Source organism: Podarcis filfolensis (genome assembly GCF_964270895.1).
Source record: "Podarcis filfolensis genome assembly, chromosome: 8".
NCBI lineage: Eukaryota > Metazoa > Chordata > Lepidosauria > Squamata > Lacertidae > Podarcis > Podarcis filfolensis.
In genome coordinates this window covers 43,139,556-43,162,333 of record NC_139611.1, presented here as the reverse complement: position 1 = coordinate 43,162,333, position 22,778 = coordinate 43,139,556, and the positions used below count along the sequence as shown (strand labels likewise).

General features: G+C 46.8%; 1 protein-coding gene across 1 annotated transcript in view; it reads right to left on the bottom strand.

Moving 5' to 3' along the window:
- The window catches only part of NQO1 (NAD(P)H quinone dehydrogenase 1), a 178,243-nt gene extending 158,221 nt beyond the window's left edge, over positions 1-20,022 (bottom strand). Inside the window, exon 1 of the mRNA XM_083626373.1 lies at positions 20,019-20,022. The gene's annotated coding sequence lies outside the window, so the exon portion shown is untranslated. The remainder of the gene's footprint in view (positions 1-20,018) is intronic.
- Between the last annotated feature and the right edge of the window lie 2,756 nt (positions 20,023-22,778).

Here is a 22,778-nt window from a genome sequence, read left to right as displayed (position 1 = left end):
GGGAAATCCGGATTGCACCTGAGCAATACAAATATCTGAAGGAAGGGTTCTCATTGTTAATGCATCCTATTAAACATCTCTTAAAACCATTGTGGACATTTTACAGTTGGGCTCTTTCTATTTGGGTAGAAGCATTGGGTCACAAAATGAATGTGACACACACAAATAATTGATGCAGAAAGAGTCGAGGGCAGGGAGAGAGATCACATTATCTTGTAAAAGAGGAGAATCTGATTAGAAAACACATATAACGTAGGCTTTTAATTTTTCTTCTTCCCAAAGCCTTAATGTATCATTGGCTCTGATGACTGGCTATAATTTAGTGCATTCCGAGAATGTTTCCCTTAAAACAGGGACTGCACATGTGGGCAGCTGTTTCCATTTAGGAGTTTCTCTATCTACTAGACAGCCAATACAGGAAGTGGGACAGGAAGTGACTTAAAAAAGTGGTACCTCCTAGTGGTGGGTGGCGCCCACATCAGTGTACAACCTACGCTTGCCAAACCACTAGAGCTTCTGGGTGTTGGGGTGGAGGGAAGCCGCTTGAGGATATTTTACACTTCCAGAACCTCTGTCTGCAAGCATCCCTCAGTGTTTGGCTGAAGGGTAGGGATCCTGTGTTTTTAACGTTCTTTTCTACTTTGCAGGGATGACTCCCAGCTTTAAATATATGTAATATAAACAAAAACTATATATAGTGATAGTTATATTAAAATTAGGCAGTGAATCCCCCATTCCCTGCTAATTTAACCAGTCAGTGGTTCTTCCGTCAGAACTTGGCAAAAAGACAAAGAAATGGGACAAGCGCTATTTAGAGTAATTAAAAGCAAAAAGGTAACCAAGAATAAAATCCCCTGAGAGAAGGTATTTCTCTTTAGTGCTTTGTAGTGCTGAAAATAGCTCAGTTTCTTCAACTTTCTTTCATGACAGATCCTAAAGCATTTCTAAGTGTACCTAATTCTAAGTGGCACCATTCTAAATACACCAGCCTTTTTCAACCTGGTGCCCTCCAGATGATTTGCACTATAATTCCCAGGCAAGGACTGATGGGAGCGATAGTCCAAAGCACCCTGAAGGCTGGATTCAAATGTAAGCTATCTCTATTATTGAATAATTTTATTTACAAATTAGCTTCACTGGAGAAGAGGGAGATGTGTAAACTGGGATAATGCAGTTCAGGATTTTTGGGGAGTGAATTTTACAAAGAAATGAAACCTGGTCAGTTGATCATAATTCAGCACCTTTCCACTTAGGCATAATAAAAATAAACCTCAGTATGAATCATCTGGGAAGGGGTTCAAGGATGTGCTAAGACCACCTGAGCACATAAACACAAAGATCCCATTAATATTGAACTCTACGACTAATGTTACACTTGATTTCTGTTGTTTACTTAATTCCATTTATGAATCACTTCCTGTAAAACATCTCAAAGTGATTTAATAAAAAAATCACACACACAAATATACATATGTTTAAATTGTTGATGTTTCTGTATTATATATAATTTCATATATAATGTGTTATATAATTATTATGTATTATATAACTTCCTATATAAAAACAATTTCAAATCCCGGAGAGACTGGGGAGGAATTAAAAATTATACAGTAGAAACAGGAAGTAATAGCGGTGTGTCGGGGTGTGTGTGTGTGCTGTTTGCTTCTAGAGAGTGGCTGGGAAGGTTTTCTGATCCAAATGGTGCTTCCAAATTAAAATGAGGATGCCTGACTCTCACCAAATATATGTCTATCCAAAAGGAATTGGACTTTTATCTAGGCTTTGACTTTCAAAGCTCTTACTGATGTGTTTGTATTGTAAAACTGGGTTTTTTAATCTGTATATCACCTTGTGATATTTCATACACAGAGCCGTAGCTACTGGGGGGCTGGGGGAGCTGGGGTTTTTTGCCCCAGGTGAAGCTTCCAGAGGAGCGCCATTGAAGCTCCCATCCTCTGTGTGCATTTGCAAATGCGCATGGGGTGGGTGTACCAACCTGGGTCTTTGACCCAGGTGAAATAAAGCCTATTTTTGCCCCGTTATACAAATAGGAAGGAAGGAAATAGTTGCTTGCCTCTTCTGTCAGGGAGAACATGCTTCCAAACTGGGACGGTATTTATGAACATATGCTTAACTTTCTGAAAACTATAGATGTTGGGAAATTCCATCAGAAACAGGAGCTGAGCTGAAATTCACATGTTTGTCAGAAGCCAAGAACAGAAATCGTGCAAGAGAATGCAAGCAGTATAATTCCTTTATTTAGTCTCCAAACGCTATGTAAATAATTAAGTTATTTTCTGCATTGTTTTTGATGCTTCCCTTCCATTGAAATGCACTGAAATTGATTATAGTACATAATTAAGTACGTTTATTTCAGCCAGAGTGGATAGTGAGGCGAATGATGCAGGTTTCAGCAGAAGCCACACTGGAGTGGAACAGGAACAGCGTCTGATAAAAGTAGGACAAGACAGAAATCACGGCCTTCTTACATCCCTACTGAAAGTGCAGCATCCAGTTCCTGGCCTTTTATCATGGACTTTCCTACACAGGAATGCAAAACATGATTCTCTGGAGCAGAAACACAGGTCGGATGCCAGATTTGGAGAGGCAACAGCACAGCGCTTGCCTCCTTGCTGCTTCTGTTTGAGTTCACCATGCCACAAAGCTAAACCAGAAGTTGCAGGGTCTTTATTTGTAATGGTACGTGTTATTTTTAAACAGGTTGAGGGCTTATTTCTCTACCATGGGCAACCAGGAATTGTGACATGCCCACTCTGAATCTCACATCCGGTGCTCTGCCTTTCTGGTCTAGGCGTAGTCCAGAACAGCTGGTTTTCAGAACTCTCTGCCTTGCAGGATTTCTTGGGTGTTCACTATCTCATTCTCACATTCAGGGCTAGCAAAATGACCTACAGTGTGTTTGTGCTGCTCTTAATGGGAGCTAGAGATGCTTCACATCTGGAATGGTCCTGGTCCAGTTGTAGCAAAATGAGATAGTTGTTCCATTAAAAAAAAAAAACCACTTCCCAGGATCTGCTTTGTGCCTCTCATTCATCACCCCAGGTGTAGCAAAATGATGTACAGTGCATCTTGGCGGCCTCCGGTGATGTATGACTTCTTCACAAGCCTTTGGACCAGCAGCGGGTGCAGTTTCCACCTTGAGCAGTGTGGTGGCAGCATTTCCACAGAGACCTGTGAAAAAATGCTCCCGAATGTTTCTCACACTGAGGCTTTCGTCTTGAAAATTAAATGATCAATTACAAAAAGAAAAGAAAAGAATTGGGTTTTTGGTGTGTGCGTGTGTGTGTGTACCTCTTATGTAAACTGTTTTGAGCAAGGGAAGTTCTGGACCTTTATTAGCTATTTTGGGTGTCTTCTCCCTCTCCCAGAACTGGGCAATGGGCATTTTGGAAATGAAATTTCATCAGTGAATAAGATTAAATATTGCAACCGCAGCCTGTCCAGGCCCAGGATAGCTAAGCAGAAGCAGGTGGTGGTGGAGGAACTGGCCCAGGAAGGCAGCTGTGCCTGATGATTGAGGAAAGGTTTGTCTCATTAGCTCTCATGTTCAAAATCCTCCTGGTGAGAAGTTGGCCAAAGTGGCTCACTTTCACATTTCCCCATCAGATCAATGATTGGAATTAGCAACAAATCCAAGTGACTCGGTTGTGATTATTGGCAAACGTAACACACATTCTCATACAATGTCAGAGAAACTGGCCAGAAATGGGAGATGGGAATTGGACAGGTCAGAATGATCTTGCTCAGCAGCTTAAAAATCATGAAGCAAAACTGGGGTGGGATGTGGGGAGAAACCATGAAAGTGAAAATCTACTCTTGGGTTCGACAGACAAATGCGCTCCCCGGCCAGATTGTCACCAGGTTAAGGTCAATAGAGGTCTGAAGTGGAAGCTTTGATGTGTTTGCTGTGAAGAATGACAGTGTGTTGGTCTGGGGCAGGTCTTGCCTAGCGTATTTCCCAGGCTGAGCCTCTAGCCAAGGCCAGGCCTTCCACTCAAGTCTCCTGCAGAGCTGAAATATTCTACGGCATCCCTGCTCATCACCAAAGGCTCCGTACTGCTAGAGCTGCCTTTCTTTCCCTCCTTTGATTATTTCCCAAAGAGCGGTCTTCCTCTGCCAGGTTGGGCTTCTTCCCTGCTTTCTGCTTTCCTAACCTAATTCTGGAATCAGATCCAGCTCCCCACTGGTGACTCCTTGCTCTGCTCATCAGCTGAGATTAGGCACTATTTCAGATTTGCTGCAGCATTGGCAATATACTCCAAATTGCAGATCCATAGCTGCCTCTGCCTCTTTTTCTTCTCTTTAAGAGGAAGGCAATCATCGTTAGGGCTTGACTCCTAGAAATAAAATCAAAGTGCTCATAATACTTTTGAACTGACATTTTCAATGGGTGTTGATAATGAAAACCTTTCAACACCAAGAGGTATCATAATTGATGGCCTGTAATTAATATTTGAAAGGCACGATGGGTGATAGGCAGGTGTGTGCATATACAAAAAACCTGCATAATTGGGATGTTGTTTCTGTGGCATGCAAATATTATGCATGTTGTTTGGGTTGGGGGTGTGTTGTATGTGTGGGAGGGGGATTTCTCTTTAGTCTGTAAACATGCAATGCGAAAGGAAAAGAAATGTGACCATGAGGGGAAAACCCCGGCAGGTACTGAGAGGCCCCCCCCTCCATGGAGGTGCCTTCCTTGCTTTCACTTTCTTTTCAGATCACCATGTTGGTACAAAATGAGCCAGGAGAGGCAAGAATTCTAATGAGGTTTTAAAAGAAACCAAACTGTCCCCTTTTATCGCTTCTGATTTGCAGAGGCACAGAGTCAGGCCTGGGGAATCCTTTAAGATGTATTTATAATCATAAAAAGGGACTTATTTGGACTTTTAACGGAAAAAGGGAAAGAAGGGAAATTATACAAAGGGCAAAGCAGAGAGCTGTCTCTGAAGGGCAGTTATTGCTTGCCCTTGCGCGGAGAAAAAGGCTCCCTCAATGGGATTACGTCCCCTCTCATAACCTATCAGTCGTCTGATCAGAAATTCATAATACAGGCCATCTATTTCTCAGCCCAGCGAGGGCTGCATGATTGAATTTAAATAGGCAAATGCCAGACTTGGGCTCTGACATTCTCCTTGCCTCTCTCAATCTTTCTTTTTTCGCCTGCCCTCCCAATCATCATGTCCTCTCTCTCCCCACCCCAACCCCATTTCTCTCTCTCTCTCTCTTTTCTTCCCTTTTCTCTACTTCTCTGTGCACCACCATTTTATATTAGGCATGAACTAGCATGATGAGAAGTTATCAGGAAATGGAGGATAGATGGGGGGAGAGGCAGGCAGGCAGGCAAGAAGGGAGGGAGGGAGGGGGCTAGGCACGCGCACACACACACACACACACACACACACACACACACACACGGAGGGAGGCTGAGAGAATTGGATGGCAGAAAATTGTAAATTGTTGCTGTCATGCTCTCCCTGGGACAGTAAAATCTGTTTTTAAAGGCCCTCTTCTTCCTCCACCACCTCCCCCCTCAATTATTTTTTTCCACTATCACCCCCCCACCAAAGAGGAAATATTTCAAGATAAATTATCCAGGTGGTTGCCTCACTAAATCAGCAGAATGGCCACGAGAAAGAGCCGCTCTGTGTTCGCTTTTGCTTTACATCTCAGAGAAGGGGAAGCCAAATGCACCCGAGGCATTTAATTTGCCAGGAAAACTTTCCTGAGAGAGGCTACAAAGGAGGAGGCATCTTGTCCTGCAGCCTCTAGTGGGATGGTGATACCCACATTAGTGCTTCGGTGGTGATTGGAGCAGGGAGGAAGATGCAGTGCAGACAGAGACCCTCCTCTATGCCAGCCACAAGCACATGAGCTGGACTGCAGTGGATAGTTGGAGAACCCAGAGATGCCAGAGGGGGAAAAGAATGGAAAGTCCTTTCTGCTCATCTGCACGGTGTACGCCCCCCTCCCATTTTTAAGAAATTGAAACAAGAAACAATATGCTTGACCAGGTTAGTTGTGTGGGAATATATGCAGGGCAGTGGGAACCGCAGTCCAAAGTACTGGTAGTTTAATGGGGTGTTGATGGAGTCATTGGATGAAGAAAGGTTCCCGAGGAGATCCCCTACCATGAAGGGGAGATGCAGCAACATACAGCATACAGCTAGGGAGCCCTCATTGTGCCCTATCTACTCTTTGTCCATTCAAGAAGGACCCAACTGAGGCCCTGCAGTGGAGCAAGGAGCCATCATCTTAGCAGATTTCACTGCAGGTGCTGGCCTGCAGTGTGCTTCACACAATGTGGCTCCCCCATCCCTGAGCTCAGTTGGCAGGGAAGACCTTCCTGAAGCCCCTGGGGTACTGCTTGGTTTGAGGTGGGGGCAGTGTGGCGCTCCCTGCAAAAAAACAATAATTCCCGTTGAAATAGGGAAAGTTGAGTCCGTTAATAAGAGCCTTCTGTTTTCCCACAGTTGCCATGGACTTCAGTCTCATGAAATAAAAAGAAGGGAGGCCAACCCATGTTCCTCTGTGCTAAGAAGACACCTAGGTAGGTATTATTACTGCTAGCCGAGGGCGTGTGATGAAGAAGCCTTTCCTTTTCCTCGCTGCCACAGTAGGGGGAAAACAAAGGCTGAGTGGAAAACAACTCAGAAATGAGTTTTGTGTGTGACATGCGGAGAACAGCTTAATAACCTCACCTTTTGATCATCACTAATTTCCACTCTCCGGGCTAAAGAGATCAGGCTGTTCTGCATTAATAAAGAGGTGACCTGTTGGATGCTGGCGCATGTCTGACAGGGTTTGCGCGTCCTCATAATCAAACCACCCAAGGAGAGAGCGAAAGAGAAAGAGAGTTTGAAGGGAGGGACTCCGTGGGTTGCTCACACATTTCCCAGTACAGCAGAGGTTGGATTTCAGCCCCCCACCGGCTGTTGTTAAGTGTCCGTTTGGGGGGTGGTGGTTATGGGGGTTTGATTTTCAAGGAGGCTCTTTGCAAAGTCTGTTCATCCTGGGATGCCAGAGAGGCGAGATTAGATCCTGGAACAAAGGACTGATTCCATCTCTTTGACATCTCTCTGTCTTCTACGGCAGTCACCATCACATTGTCCCCTGCAGGACAACTGGGACCTTGACTTGAAGGCTCTGGACATAGCCCAGGCACTGTCCTTCCTGTGTCACCCACCACCAGGCAACCTGCAGGCCATAGAAAGCTCTAGTTTGACCTCTAATGCTCTCTGGCACAGGAAGGCTGCAGTGCAGAGACTTCAGTGTCGAATCCCAGCAAGATCAGTGACCTTGGGAGCCAATAGGATCCCATATTACCTGCTGCCTCTAGTCTCTCTGCTCTGTGCAGACTGGGCTACTTTAGCCTGCCTTGAGACATTGCCTGAACCGTCCTCCCCCTCCCACCTTCATCACCCCAACTTAGCACTTCTAGGGGCTTTGAAATGCATGCATGCATTGGCCATGTGTCAAGCTGGGAGGCAAAGGGCCAACACAGAGCATTGGATTGCAGACTGTCAGTGTGCTGTTCTATCAACATGTGGCAACAGCAGCCTGGTCTGCTTGGGAGTCTGACTTGAGAAATGCCACAGATGTTTTGCGGGACCAGTTAAAAACATATACATGGGATGCAGCCCAGAACCAAATGGAAATGAAACCCATCACCAAAACAACCCAGAACATCCTGTAGATGGCAGAAATCCAACATATGTTGTAGCAGGACGTGTTGGAGAAACCCACCACTCCTCACTTCAAAGCAGGAGTTCAGACCCTTATGAAAGCCGCGTCAAACCAGAATCTGATAGCAACGGAGGGCTGGGTTTTTATTATTAAGTTCACAATGGAAGTTTGGTGCCAAGCATTTTATTGGATAAAATTGACGGTTGGTCTTAAAACATCTACCCTCTGTGTTCTGTTTTAGTCAAATTGACTTTCCTAAAAAAATTATACATCAGTGAAATCAGAGTTGGACATGACTGTCCAGATGTGGCTTTCAAACTGAATTCTCAGCACAATATTGCAGGCTGCCTGATGAGCCAAATTAGCTACAGCCACCATTCTCATGGCATGGTGTGGCTCATGCATTTGGGCCTTGGTTCTCTCTTTCTCTCTGCCCTGAGACAGATTTCTCACTTTAGCAGCAAAGGATGGGGAAATTTTGAAATGCCACTCTTGCCATTGATGGCAATGTGTAAGTAAAATATTCCATTCTCAGCTCGTTTAAAACCCTGACCCTCATTTTCACATACTTTCCAAAATGCTTTGTAAGTAGATTGACAGGACACCAGAAATTGAACTGGGTTTGTGTGTTGTGTGCTCTCAAATGAAGCCCCTCCCATTATGAGACAAAAGGCCCTAGGTTCAGCGGGCTGTAAGTTCATTAAAGAAATTGAATTATACAACAAAGCTGGCTGGGTAAAATGTATTATTTCCTGTTTCTGGTTTCTCCCCCACTTTGCCTTATTTTGTTAGGGTTTTTTTTTTCTTTGTTTCCAAGAGGTATTTTGAATGAAAACACATGCTTTATTTTACAGAAATACAGCGCACAGCCATTTTCTTTCTTTCTTTTTAAAAATATTTTATTAGTTGTATATAAGAACAACATATAATCAAATAAACAAGGTACTGAACTGAGACCCTCACAGGCCAGGAAAAGAAGGTGGAGGTGTCACAGATGCCACACTCAGGCCCAGCCTGAAAAACCCACTAGTGCTTCCCACAAGACTGGCTCATTCCTCTGTAGCAAGGAGAGCTCACATGCCATTAGGAAGGTCTGTTTGCTGCCTTAAAAGCCTTATGTTCTGGTCTCTTAAGTGTCAACTGTGAATCTTCTGCTATGCATCCTAGGGTGGAGACCAACACCTCAGGAGAGCTAAAGGCACATCTAGCCGAACACTCAGTTTTCAGTGGCCGACCATTTGCCGCAATGGGAAGCCCCCAAGCAGATCAGCAAATGGCAGTCCATGGGCCAAATCCGGCCCACCATGAGCATTGTCTAGTTGCCAGTTGGGAGGCAAGAGGTACATCCTGAGAGAGCAATAGATCATATTTGTTGCACTGACATTTAGGTGTGCAACCTGCCGACTGTTACGTGGAGGTTAGCAAGTTCTGGTTTTCATGCCTCGCCTGCCAAGGAACTCTGGGCCCAGACCCTTCAATGAGATGGATGGGTGAGCTACTGGAGGCAGGATTGTAGTACCCTTGAAGGAGCAGCATTATTTTCATGTCTAAGTTATGACGCCTTATTAGAGCAAGGAGATTTCATTAGCGTGACCATAATTGTGTCTCCAGAGGGCCTCTTTAAACATTGCTTTCCATGGCTTGTAAATGGACATTAAACATTCACTTTGGCATGCCCAGGTTGCAGCGAGAAGGCAGGAGGGGGCAGTGTGCTTTCCTTTGGGATATGCAGGCCCTCTCCCTTCTCTCGAGAGGTGCCTCCTGCTGCCGCAATCCCTTGCAAGGTGATGCTGGGCATGAAGCTGCAGGGTGTTGCTTCAGGGCACCAAAGAGCCCTGCACTCCCAAGTGACTGCTCAGATGTCTGGAAGATGCCAGCATTTGATCCAGGAGACTTTAGACCAGCCTCCCCCAACGAGGTGCCCTCCAGATCTTTTGGACTACAGCTAACATCAGCCCCAGCCAGCAGGGTCATATGGTGCTCCAACCTGATGGGAGTTGCAGTCCAACACAGCTGGAGGGCACCAGGATGGGGAAGGCTGCCTTAGTGCAAGAACACCCAATGGAACAGGACCATCACACCCCAGATTCCCTGGGATCTTTCTGATGTGGAAGCGAGAGACCTTTGATTTATTTTTCATGCTGTTTGGGCTCTAGAGGCATTCTGGGTTTCCCTGATACGTTGTGCTCACAGAGGTGCTGGCTCTTTGCAAGAGGTTTCCCAGTGGTGGTGCAACCACCAGCCTTGCTGTCCCAGAAACTGTCGGATGAAATTTTTATTACAACATTATGAGGCATTTTCTCTTTGCATCTTTAAGCTGCTATATCATTCTCACTTTTCCATGCACTGGGTCCAAAGAGCTGTGGGTTGCGTGAGGACATTTTGGCTCCCCCTTCCCACTTGCTGTCGTCACTTGAAATGCATTCTGAGGCTCAAGGGGCCTTCTGGAATGATGTGAGGGTGGGGGACCAGGGTGAAAGTAAACAAACAAACAAAAACAACCCATCATGCACTCAGCCCAGCATGGCCCAGCATATGCCAGCCACTATTTTAAAACCATTATTGCTATTATGACTTTTCTTGCCCCAGTCGAAGTGCACAGGAGCCCTTTCCTACTAAAGTGTGGCAGCAGCATTTGGAGCAGAGGAAGGGGGGGGTGAAAAGAGGGAGGCACATCTGGGTGGGCATCATGGACCCAAGATGTCCCCTGTGGGGGCAGGGAAGGTGACAACATGCCCTCCCTGTGAAATCATGAATATGAGTCTCACCTTCTACCTGCCCACCTACTATATTATTATTATTATTATTATTATTATTATTATTATTATTATTATTCCCAGCCCATCCAGCTGGGTTTCCCCAGCTACTCTGGGCAGCTTACAGCACATTAAAAATTGTAAAACATCAGACATAAACAAATTTCCTGATACAGGGATGCCTTCAGATGTCTTCTAAAAGTCAGGTAGTTGTTTATTTCCTTGACATCTGGTGGGAGGGCGTTCCACAGGGCAGGTGCCACTACTGAGAAGACCCTCTGCCTGGTTCCCTGTAACCTCACTTCTCACAGTGAGGGAACCACCAGAAGGCCCTCAGCGCTGGACCTCAGTGTCCAGGCTGAAGGGTGGGGGTGCAGACGCTCCTTCAGGTATACTGGACCGAGGCCATTTAGGGCTTTAAAGGTCAACACCAACACTTTGAATTGTGCTCGGAAACGTACTGGGAGCCTCTTAAGGCAGGCAGGCAGGCAAGGCCTCTGCCTCCTGAAAGCCGCTTTATTAGAGGGGGAAACAAAACCTCAGAATCCTTTTGTGAGATTTCACTCTGAGCAGTGGTTTAATCAGGTGTACACCACCAAGGACTATTTTATACTCATCTTGTTTTTGCTTTATAATAATAATAATAATAAATTTTATTTATATCCCGCCCTCCCCAGCCGAAGCTGGGCTCAGGGCGGCTAACAACAATCAAAATAATCCAACATTCTAAAAACATTCATTATAAAATTAATTAAAATCAAATTAAAATCAAGTTGATGGCAACCATTAAGCAAAACTCTGTGCAGGTTGCCAGAGGAGGGAGTCAGGCTGCGCCCTGACCAAAGGCCTGGTGGAACAACTCTGTCTTGCAGGCCCTGCGGAAAGATGTCAGGTCCCGCAGGGCCCTAGTCTCTTGTGACAGAGCGTTCCACCAGATTGGAGCCGCGGCCGAGAAAGCCCTGGCTCTAGTTGAGGCCAGCCTAACCTCTCTGTGGCCTGGGATCTTCAGGATGTTTTTATTTGCAGACCGTAAATTTCTCTGTGGGACATACCAGGAGAGGCGGTCCCGTAGGTACGAGGGTCCTAGGCCGTATAGGGCTTTAAAGGTTAAAACATTAAACCTGATCCTGTACTCCACCGGGAGCCAATGCAGCTGGTATAGTACTGGATGAATATGATCTCGCAGCGAAGACCCCATAAGGAGTCTCGCCGCGGCATTCTGCACCCGCTGGAGTTTCTGGGTCAGTCTCAAGGGCAGCCCCACGTAGAGCGAGTTACAATAATCCAGTCTGGAGGTGACCGTCGCGTGGATCACAGTGGCTAGGTCAGGGTGAGAGAGATAAGGAGCCAACTGCTTAGCTTGGCGGAGATGAAAAAATGCCGCCTTTGTTATAGCTGTAATCTGCGCCTCCATAGAGAGGGAGGTATCGAAGATTACATCCAAACTCTTAACGGACGATGCTGGCACTAATTGCACCCCCGCAAGAGATGGGAGTTGCCCCCTCAATCCCATATCACTCTGTCCCAGCCAGAGGACCTCTGTCTTCGAAGGATTTAACTTCAACCGGCTCCCACGTAACCATCCAGCCACAGCTTCCAGACATCTGGTCAGTGTGTCTGGGGCCGAGTCAGGATGGCCATCCATCAACAGATAGAGTTGGGTGTCATCGGCATACTGATGGCAACCCAGCCCAAAACTCCGGACAAGCTGGGCGAGGGGGCGCATAAAGATGTTAAAAAGCATCGGGGAGAGAATCGCACCCTGAGGCACTCCACACACCAAGGAGTGGCGCAATGACAATTCCCCCCCCAAGCGCCACCCTCTGTCCCCGACCAGAGAGAAACGAGCGCAGCCATTGGAGGACTGTGCCCTGGATCCCCACGTCGGCAAGGCGGTGGTCTAGGAGTTCATGATCGACCATGTCGAAGGCTGCTGACAGGTCTAGAAGAATCAGCAGCCCGGACCCGCCTCAATCCAGCTGCCTGCGGAGATCATCTGTTAGGGCGACCAGAGCCGTCTCGGTCCCATGACCAGCGCGGAAGCCGGACTGGAATGGATCGAGAGCCGATGTTTCATCCAGAAACCACCAAGCTGTTCAGCAACCGCTCTCTCAATCACCTTACCCAGGAATGGAAGATTCGAAACCGGGCGGTAATTGGATAGATCTAAGGGATCTAATGATGTTTTCTTTAAGAGCGGACGCACCACTGCCTCCTTCAGTTCCCCTGGGAATATCCCGGTGCCAAGGGACAAATTGATGATATCACCCAGGGGGGCCCGCACCTCATCTGGACACGCTCTAATGAGCCAAGACGGGCACGGGTCAAGAGGACAGGTGGTGGGCTTTCCAGCTCGGAGGAGTCTGTCCACATCGGCTGGGGATATCCAGTCAAAGTGGTCCAATACTGGACCCGAGGACAGTCGAGGGGCCTCCAGTTCCTTTATTGTATCCAAATTGGCAGGGAGGTCATGGCGGACCAAATATCTTCCCTGCCATCGTGGTTGGTTTTTTTTATGTTTTCCCCTCATTTTTATGTTTGTAATGGGAGAGTGTTATTTTTCTAAACTAGATTTTTATTTCTGAAAACAGCTCCAATGGTAAACATCCTATTAACCCAGCATGTTTTAATGTGTGGCATCTTAATAGAAGGATGGCAGAGAGAGAACAAATCTAACATTATATTTTTTTTAAGCAAGCAAACAAACACACCCTGCCCAGTTATTTATCATCACCAAATCTTTCCCCACGTCGGGAAGGCAAAGCTGTCTCTTTAATAATGCAAAGGGATAGTAAATTTCAAGCCGAGGATGGGCTGTAGGAAGGAGCCCCTTTTCCGCCCTGCCCCTAATGTCAGTGGAGTGGCTGAGGAACACACCTGATTAGTTCTAACAGGCTGCTTAGCATTGGGTCACCTCTGTGGCTCCATCTCTCCCCAGCAGGGTCACTCGTCTCCAGGCTATATTTGGGGAGGGGGAGGCAGGGGGCGGGCAGTGTGTTCCGAGCGCCTCTCGTCTCTCCGCTTTCTCTGCTGCTTCCAGAGCAGTTTATTTTTATTTGCGATGCGCTCCCTCCCTCCCTCCGGATCCTGCTCTCCACTCTGCATAAATTGCTGGGAAGGGAGCACCCCCTCCGCCCAGGCAAGAGTGAATTAAAGCAGGAACTGTGTGTTGTGTCACCGGGGCCTTTTGATCCGGATTTCTTTTTGGCACAGAAAGCGTTTAAATTAATTTCCTGCCCGTGTGTGTGTGTGTGTTCTGCACCGTTCTGCTGAATTGCCAAGGCCAGTTTGTGCTACCAGGATGCCCGGGCTGGGTTGCAGGCAGGGTGGCGGCGGGCTGTGTTTACGCACACAACGCCCAAACCACGAGCCCAGCCAGCCTCGTGCAGCCGCCCCACACAAGTGGATCAAATCCGGTAGCTCCCACCTGCCTGTTCCTCCAAACGGGAAGCCTCTGGTGGCAAGGCTGCTGCGCAAGGCTCCTCGCCTTTACGGTGTTTTGCCTGGCTCGCAGCCTGGATGCTGTCTGTTACAGGAGGACCCTTCCCAGTGGGAAGGGTCGCGTCAGCCAAAGCAAAAAGTCAAGGCCCGGCTGCTCTTGGGCTCTTCTTGCCCTCCAGGGCTCCGGGTCTGGTCCCTGATGTGGGAACCCCAGTAGCTGGTGGGGCGCTTCCCCCTCTGGGCTGGGAGAGCCGTAACTGCTGCTGTGGGCCTGGGCAGGAGAGCCCTTTGTTTCCCCTAGCTTAACCCTTTGCGAGCCACCCACATTGCCGCCTCCTCCTCCTCCTCGCATTTAACTCTATCTCTGCCAGCCCATCGCTCGCGGAAAAGCTTCCCGGTAGAGCTCTGGTAGAGCTCCGGGTGCACTCGCATGTCCCACAAGGTGGGGGGGGGAGAGACGCGCCATTTGGGCTGCCCCAGAAAACAGAGGGGGGCCTGACCCTCTGCCCACTCCCATTGGTGTTGGGGGAGAGTCCTGCTTTGAAAAATCGACCCCCCCCCCCCGCCACGGGACTCTCCAAGCAACTTCGAGGACGCTTGCTTAGGTTGCTGCGCGCAGCAGCTCTACAAACGCCTGCCAGGCCGAGAGCGGCTGCTACGGATGGCAGGGCAGGGAGCTGTGCTGCCAGCCAGCCAATGCCCGTCCCTCCCAAGCCGGCAGCAACAATCAGTGGCCTGCCTTTCTCCCTACCATAAGCCAGGCAGCCCAGAGCTCTTCCTTCCCACTTCCGAGGATGTGCTTTGTGACTGCGGAAGCTGACATATGAGCGGGACATTTGCCCTTCGTCAAACACCCTTGGCTGGCAGAGAAACTGGCCAGACGGCAGCCAGGAGTGTCTCAAGCACCAGCCCCGGGAAGCCTGGAGCGCACGCACACTGGTGTGTGGTGTGTGTGTTGCATGATGCACAATGAGCATCTTCCCACTGTGGGGCCGACACTTGGGGGGGGGGGGGAGGCGGAATCGAGGCTTTGGGTTCTTTTCTTCTTGCCAAGCCTGAAGCTGCGTGACCCTCCCCGCCTTCTCTCACCCCCCTCACCCTCCCGCCGTAGACTTGGTGGCGATGAAGCAGCCGAGGCTGCTGCTGCGGCTGTTGCCTGGCCATGGAGAGGGGTCCCTTGCGCGTGGGTCTGTTTATTTGTTTGTCCTCCTCCCCAAGCCCCCCAGCCCCGCTTCCCCCTCCCCGCCGCCACCGAGCTGGAGGGGGAGGAGGAGGAGGAGGAGGGGAGCCCACGCCAGCCCCGCAGGACGACAGCTCTCCCACTTGCTCCACGATCGACCACCGACCTCTCTTAAGAGGAGCAGCAGCCGCAGCCGCAGCAGCAGCGTGACCGGCCGGCCGAGGTAAGGCAGCGGCGGCGGCAGCAGCCGCGAGAGGGGGCGCCTCCGCCTCCTCCGCTCATCGGCTGGGCCTGATGTGAATATGCAAATAGGCGGTCTGCCCGACACGTGTCTGCCCGCCCCTCCCTCCCCCCCCTGCAGGGTCCTCGGCTCAGCCATGCTCGGCTCAGGGCGCTCCTGCCTTGCAAAGCCAGAGCGGCAAGCGGGTGTTTGTTTGTTTATTCGCTCATTTGCATGTTGGAGTGCGGGGAGGCGGAGGTGTGAGGGCCAGTGAGATGACAGGAGAATCATGCGACAAATTAAATGTGATGGTGGTGGTTGTGATCCCTCCTGGGTGAGGATCTGATGCAGAGGAGGCGGCTCCCCCCTCTTTTTAATACCCCCCTTCGCTGTTGATTGAGGTGGGGGTGGTTTGGCATCTTTTTTATGGTGATGATGACGATGATTTCAGCCCTCCTCGGGAGCGTGGAGGGAAAGGTGGTCACTTTAAAATGCCAGGTGGGGAGAAAGTTGAGGCACTTGGCACCCCGAGAATTACATTGCCACCTCCCCCACCCTCTTGATTGCCCTGCATTGCTTGCTCATGAATTAGGGGTGCTTGGATTCTCCAAGAAATAAAACTAAGCCTGTTCCATTTTTTAGAGGAGGAGGCAGCTTTTATTTCGCAGGGTGCCTGTTTTTTGCTCATTGACATCCCCTGAAATTCTGTTTTGTTCCTTTTGCTACTTTCTTCAGCTACGTTTTAAGAAAAGGCCGTTCGCAAAGCAGATCCTGGAGCAGCCGTGGGGATCGGGCGCTTCTCAGTGGCTGGGTCTGAATTCTGGTTTGAGCGAGCGCAGGCTCTGAGCCTCTTCTTCTGAGCCTCCAGGCTGTTTTACTTGCAAAAGGGGGAACAAGGCAAGGAAGCAGCGATTATGAGAAGAATTAAATAGGAGGAAATGGGAGGAATGCAGCTGGAAGAGTAAATATTTTTTTCTCTGTAGCAGATTTCGGAGCTTCTAACAGAATCCCGATTCTTCCTCCCTTTTCCTGCCTGTCCTGATGAAACTTCCTTGCCTAGTGTGCCCCCCCCCTTAATCTATTTTAAAGCCACGCAAGAGACCCAGAGAACCCTTCTCACTGCTGTCTCCTTTGGAGGATTCAACCCCCCGCCCACACTTTGAAAAAGGAAAATACCAGTCCCAGCTGAACTCCTGGTTCTAAGATAAATTAAAAGCAAGAATGGCTGACTAACCATCAATGAAGGGAGCAGAAATGAAAAGAAAATACCACCTTTTGTGGAAGTAAAAGAGGGACCAGTGCACATGCCGAAATCCCCTCACCAGCCTAATTTTTCTGACCCTAAAACTAGTAATTGCTACTTCTCTGCCTGCACGACCACTCCATGTTCTCCCCTGTGCCTTCTTGACACAACCACCTATTTCTTGTGTTCCTGATCAGTCTTGCCTTGCCTCCCGTGCTCAAGGTCTGGGTGGCAGGGGATGCATTCCCCCTCAGGTGGCTTCTATCTCGTGTGCCGCCATGGCTTAAGCATGGTACTTGAAGGGCCTGTCAAGGCAGGCAAAGAGCAGGCAGGCGGAGCATTGAACCAGCTTGGCTGTTGCAGCAGTTGCCTCTGGTGCTCTGGGCTCTCCCTTCGGTGCACCTGGGGGGTGCTGTGCACGGACCGCATCCTGCTTTCCCCAGGTCTGGCTCTTGTGTGCCAAAAAAGAAGAAAGGCAGGGATAAGGTCTGTTGTTATTGATCAGCCCAAGGGGATCATTAGGCCTCGGTTACCATCTACAAATCAGGAGCCTGGTGTCTCCTGCCTGGGCACTCATTGCCAATTTGTTCCTATTAGATGGCCGAGCCCGGAGGTGTCTGATGATGAGCAGATTGGGTCTTAATCTCGGCAGCGGCAGCGGCAAGGCTGGAGAGGAGGCCAGCAAACATTGAGGCAGCGCAGCCCTTGCAGATTTGGGGTCTGTGATTTGTTGGACTTGCTGAGGATGGCAGCTTCTTTGCCTATATTGGGAAGGGAATTTCTGGGCCAAATCTAGTTCCATCCATGTCTCCCCAATAAATAGATGGGAATTAAAGAGAAATCATTAACGAAGCCACTGTGTGTTAATAATATGTGGTTTATTTCCCAGTGAAATAAAAGATATTTTATGATACAAAGATATTCCTGTTAGGGCCCTTTGTCAGCATTTTCAGACACCATGACTTGGAAGCCATTTCGCCCCCAGACTTTGCAAGCTGTTTAAATCCACTGGAGGACAGTCCCTACTGCTCCTAGACATGAATGATGCAAAGGAAATTATTTTAAATAATCTATTTTTTAAAAAACAGTAACACGGATTTTTATATATAAACATATATAGTCCTAGAATTCTCACTTTGTTTTGTACAGTATTAATGAGTAGGAGTTTTGTCCAGTATTAATGAGTCCAGGCTCAATTTGCATTTCATCCTCAGTCTGTGATTTTTTTCTGTATTGTGCAAAGATGCGAAGGGGAAAGCGAAGTTCTCTAGGATGTCATTTTTGGGGACTTTGAACAGGGAGGAAAGGAACAGCAGCCCCTTGTAGCAGTATTTTTTGGTGGTGGGTGATTTCTGTGATCAGCCATGTCTCCCTTGCAAGGTGGTTCTTCAGCGCAGTTCCAGTGCATGTTCTACACTTTTGTCTGTCGCAGCTGCCTTTTTGGGTTTTACTGAGCTTTTCATTCGAAAGAGTTTGTTGAGGGCTTTAACCGACTCAGCCAGGATTTGAGTCTCAGAAGAATTTGCATGCCTACACCTTGAATCTCTTACCTGAGCTCCCCAAAGAGACATTTCTACCTTTGATTGGCACATTACCTCATCTGCCCCAAAGCAGATGGGATTTTCAGGCTTGTGAAAAGTGTATTCACCCAAAGACTTGAATTGTAGAGAAAATTATAATTTTATCTGTTGGTTAGAAAGCACGCTAATATAATCTCAGACTCCATTTTGGTTGTAAACCAAATTTGGAGTATGAAGAAGAACATTCTAAGTGCTTGTGTGTTTTTGCCTTGTCTTTTAGGAGCGCACATTCTCCCCCATTTAATTTCTAGAGAGAAATTATCCTCCTGCAATAACCTCATAATTGTATCTTTTGCTCAGTGATCAAGTACATCTCTTTGGTGCCTGTGACTTATAGTAGAAAAATAGGTTTAATTTATCATAGGCTAACATAACATCCAGCTTGCTTTGATCTGTATGTTGCATGGATCAGAATCAATTGGCATGTACTCGGAGGGTTTTTCTCTCTCTTAAGATTGCATTAATTTATATGTACATATTTATATACTCTTCTAATGCTAGAGTGTATATTTCAGTTGTTATCATTTTTTATTAGCATAATATTTCATTTAAAGAAAACATTGTTAAAAACTACAGTTCATTTAACTGTGACTAAAGTTCCTTAAATGCAATTCATAAAGATCCATCGCTGTTGATGCGTAATCTAGGATTTGTCTGAGAGTTCCTATCAAAACCTTTGCAGATTAAATATAAACAACCAACCAACCAACCAACCAAACAAACAAACAAACGCATAAAGTATGAAGACGAGGCTTAGCCAGGGCATTTACATGCCACAGATTTAGTATTTCAGGTTCATGTCAGCTTTCTGTTTTAAGAGAGACTGTTGCATTGTTTTTTCTGCTGCTGTTTTAAATATGACAAATCATCCTCCCTGTTTATATATCTCTCTATCGTTTGGGTTTAGGGTGAATTTCACATGTGAAATTTCTCCATGTAACATCTGATATGTTCTCAGCATGCTGGGGAAGGGTGGGGGGGATCCTTTTTAGATTAATGGTCAGTGTCTCATACACACAAATTTGTGTTAGGATGCTACAGAGAAGGTGCGAATTACTGACAAGATCTGGAATAATTCCTAATGCTGTAGAAGGGTTCATTTTCTCCTCCACATGATGGATGAGGCATAAGAAGTGCTTTTCTGAGATCATTAATGCGCATCATTCTCTTAAGTGTTATTAAAGTCCGTCTGTCTGAAGCTGCAGGAACAATATCTTTCCCCTCATTTCGCCTGTTTTTTTTTTTTTTTTAAAAAAAGAATAAATCACCCTCTACCTATAGATGCTGCCTTTTTGTAAATTCATTGTCAAAGGGTTATTTATTTCATAACGGTGCACACTTTCCAGAGCTACATTTCCCCAACCTTCTTTTTAAAATATTTGATTGCTGCTTGTGAGTCCACATGTAATTTCAAGAGTACATGATTCCTAACCTTTACAATTGCAACACCAGCCCCTGAAAAGCAAGCTTGTTAGGCTCTTTCCTTGAAGGTATTGTTCTAAGAGAGCAGTCTCATTCTGCACTATATCTGGGCAAAGCAGCCCTCCTCTTAATTTTGGTTTGAATGTGGCAGGCTGTGGTGTGCGAGGCAAAGAATAAGGAAACAGCAACCCACTGGCAGGGACAGTTGTGCTGATAGTAACCCCACCACACTTTAAACATGTTTGCTGCCCCTCCAGAGAAAGTATTGGCATGTTTCTGAGCTGTGGTCCAGCTGGGGGCAAGGCAAGGAGGTCACAGACAGGTAGAGGCCAGGTGCCACCATCCAGTCTCGTATTTGGAAACAGAAATCATTATTCTTTTTGAAATATCTTCTTTCAGCCATTTTATTTCCACATATTTAAAAAACTTTGGCCCTTTACTTTGGGGGGGGGGGCCCTGGAAATGCAAACTGAGCCATGGTGTAAGTGGGGGCAGGGTGGTGGTGGTGGTGGTATCAGTAAGGCCAGCAGGGAAGAGGAGGGGTGTATGCCAGGTACTGATTGCAGATGGATCATATTAAATCAAAAGCAATTTTAGCCAAACAGGAGAATTCACTTTAAAGCTTTTTTAACCTTCCTTAAGAGCCAATTTTCCTCCCTCAAAGCCCTGAGATAATAAAATACAATATAATTTATGGAGCGCTTTCCGTGGGTCTACATTCCTAACTCTCTCCCTCTTTTTCTTTTACTGTAAGATAAAACATACCCAACCACTGGGATGGCAATCAAGACAAAACAAAATGCAGCTGATCATAAAGTCGTTTCAAAATGCCACACTCCTTTTGAAAGACGCTTACCTGGAAAGGGTCCCCGATACACTTTTAATAGAATTTTAAAAAGTTCGAAACACAGCTGGGCAAAAGCCACAGCTGGGCTCTTGAACATTTAATTTGAGATTTGAATAATTCTCCAGATTGAGCTAGAATCATGAACGCCATATAAAAAGACCACTCCCCACCCCCATTCCTAAATTACATTATTCCACAGATGTGCAAATACTTCAGAGGGAAAAATTACATTGATCAGATTTTAATACCCCCCATGTCACCCTTCAGTCAAAGGAGGGAAAAGCTCCCCCCAGCCCTTTTCGTCTTCAGAAAGGTGCTAGATTATAAACATCTGAAGGAAATGAAAGGGGGGGGTGGCCAGTCCGCCCCCAAATTCTTTCCAGATTTTCATTCCTTTCGCCAGAAGCCTTCTGTTCTCAGAGATGAGGGAGGGTTGGGGGGGGGATGAGACTGTTTCTTATTTAAGACAGAAAATCAAATACATTGATTATAGAGGTTACTAATTTTGATTTGGCTAATTTTGAGGGTCTTGGACCTGTACCCACAAGGGCCAGGGGGGCTTTCTGGGAATAGGAGCGACCCCCTTTCTTTGGGTCTGTATTTTCCTGAGAGTTTGGGAGCCCTGGCAGGCACAACCAGAGCCATGAGTTCAGAGCAAACACGTGTCTTCAAACTGCTTGGCAAAAAAGAAGGTTTGGCGGCCAATTTTTAATTCTTTACAGGAGACAATGAGGAGCAGATAAGCCATGTGTATCAAAGCAGAAGCTTTGCCTCAGTTTTCATTTGTGAACGTGCAGCCACAAGCTTCAGCCTGCATGTGGATGTGAGAGGAGAAGTGGCGTTAAAGCGCCTTATCTTGGCTTGAGTGAAAGCGCCTCGTAGGCCCAGGCTGCTCACAAAGCCTCCTTAAGTCCAGGAGGGAATGGCCAGTCCAGGTTACAGCAAGAAGTTGTTCTAACTGATTGATTGATTGCTTGATCGATTGATTAATATACCTCCCTATACCCGGAGGTATCATGGCGGTTCACAGAATGAAATCAAAATATAAAACCACAATATATATAATCAAAATAAAAACAACAATGCCCCCCCCCCCAAAAGTGTTCTGCTGTGATCATGGAATGATGTTTGCTTTGAGCTAAACAACAGGTGCTTTTGTATAATAACAGAGTAGTTTTGAATGAGATTTTTGCAGTGGCGTTGCTTGGTCCATATGGCTGGTGGTGCATCCTTGAACTGAGGAATTAGCCCATGCATTTTAACACTGTTGTACATTGCCTCAAGACTTGACGTAGGAAGATAAACAATCAGTAAGATTGGTCACCCACAGATGGCCTCTCCTGTTGAACTGAAGTGTGGCCCCAAGGCCTCTCCCACCCAACCTCCATTCGCTGCTTGCCCAAGTTGTTGTTGTTTAAAAAAGAAGGCAAAATCAAGCCTGGCACCGTGGTTCCTTGCCTTTTGCTGTTCTGAAAAACTGAAAAGCCCCAGTAAAGAGGCGAAAGCAAAAGAATGCAGAGCCGATCACAGCGCTATGGAAACTGCTCCACAAAAATGTGGAACGAAAGCTTCACCGGAGTGTGGTTCATGTATTGTAACAGCTGTGACAGCCTGGTACCGTTTAACACTTGTTCAATTATAAGAAGGAGGGGGAAATTCAAAAGGAAGCTTGATTTATAGAAGGCACATAATAATCTTTCAAATGTATAATGTAACTGTCCCTCCTGCAAAAGAAAAAAAAAAAGGAAAAGGAAAAAAGAGAACCCACCCCCTCTCTTCCACAGTCTTGCTCCCCAACAGTGCATGGTCTGTTTGACAGTCTGGGGAAATTCCTCTCCCATCCAGCTCCCCCGCCTTCTGGCTTGAAATAATGTTTCCTAGGGCTTGTGCTAATAGTTATTTGCAAAAGTATTTTGGGCCTAGCCAGGATTCTTGCAGAAACACATTGCTGTTTATGTTTTTGAGCACACTATTATTATTATTATTTTTACTTTCTCTATAAATTATTATATTGCTATTGCATTAATGTGATTATTTTAAAAAGTGAGCGTGGCATGAAGTCACCAGCTCTGGCCTTTTCTGCTGAGGTGTGTTGGATCCTTTGTGTGGTGGTCAGCTAACAATTTGCAGAGATGTACCACAGCAGCATTTGCTGCAGGAAAAAGAGTCACTGAGTGAACACAGTAAATATATCATTTTGTTCCAGTGATAATTCTTCTCCTGTTTAAGTTTATTGCATCAGCTGTGTCAGAATATTTAGGGTTAAGATTCCCCTAAGACTTGTACTTAAATATTTACTATTGTTTGCTACTATATTTGTGGTATAAAAACTGTGAAAATATGTATCATATCCTTTGATTCAGGCGAACTGTTTAGTCTAGAGAT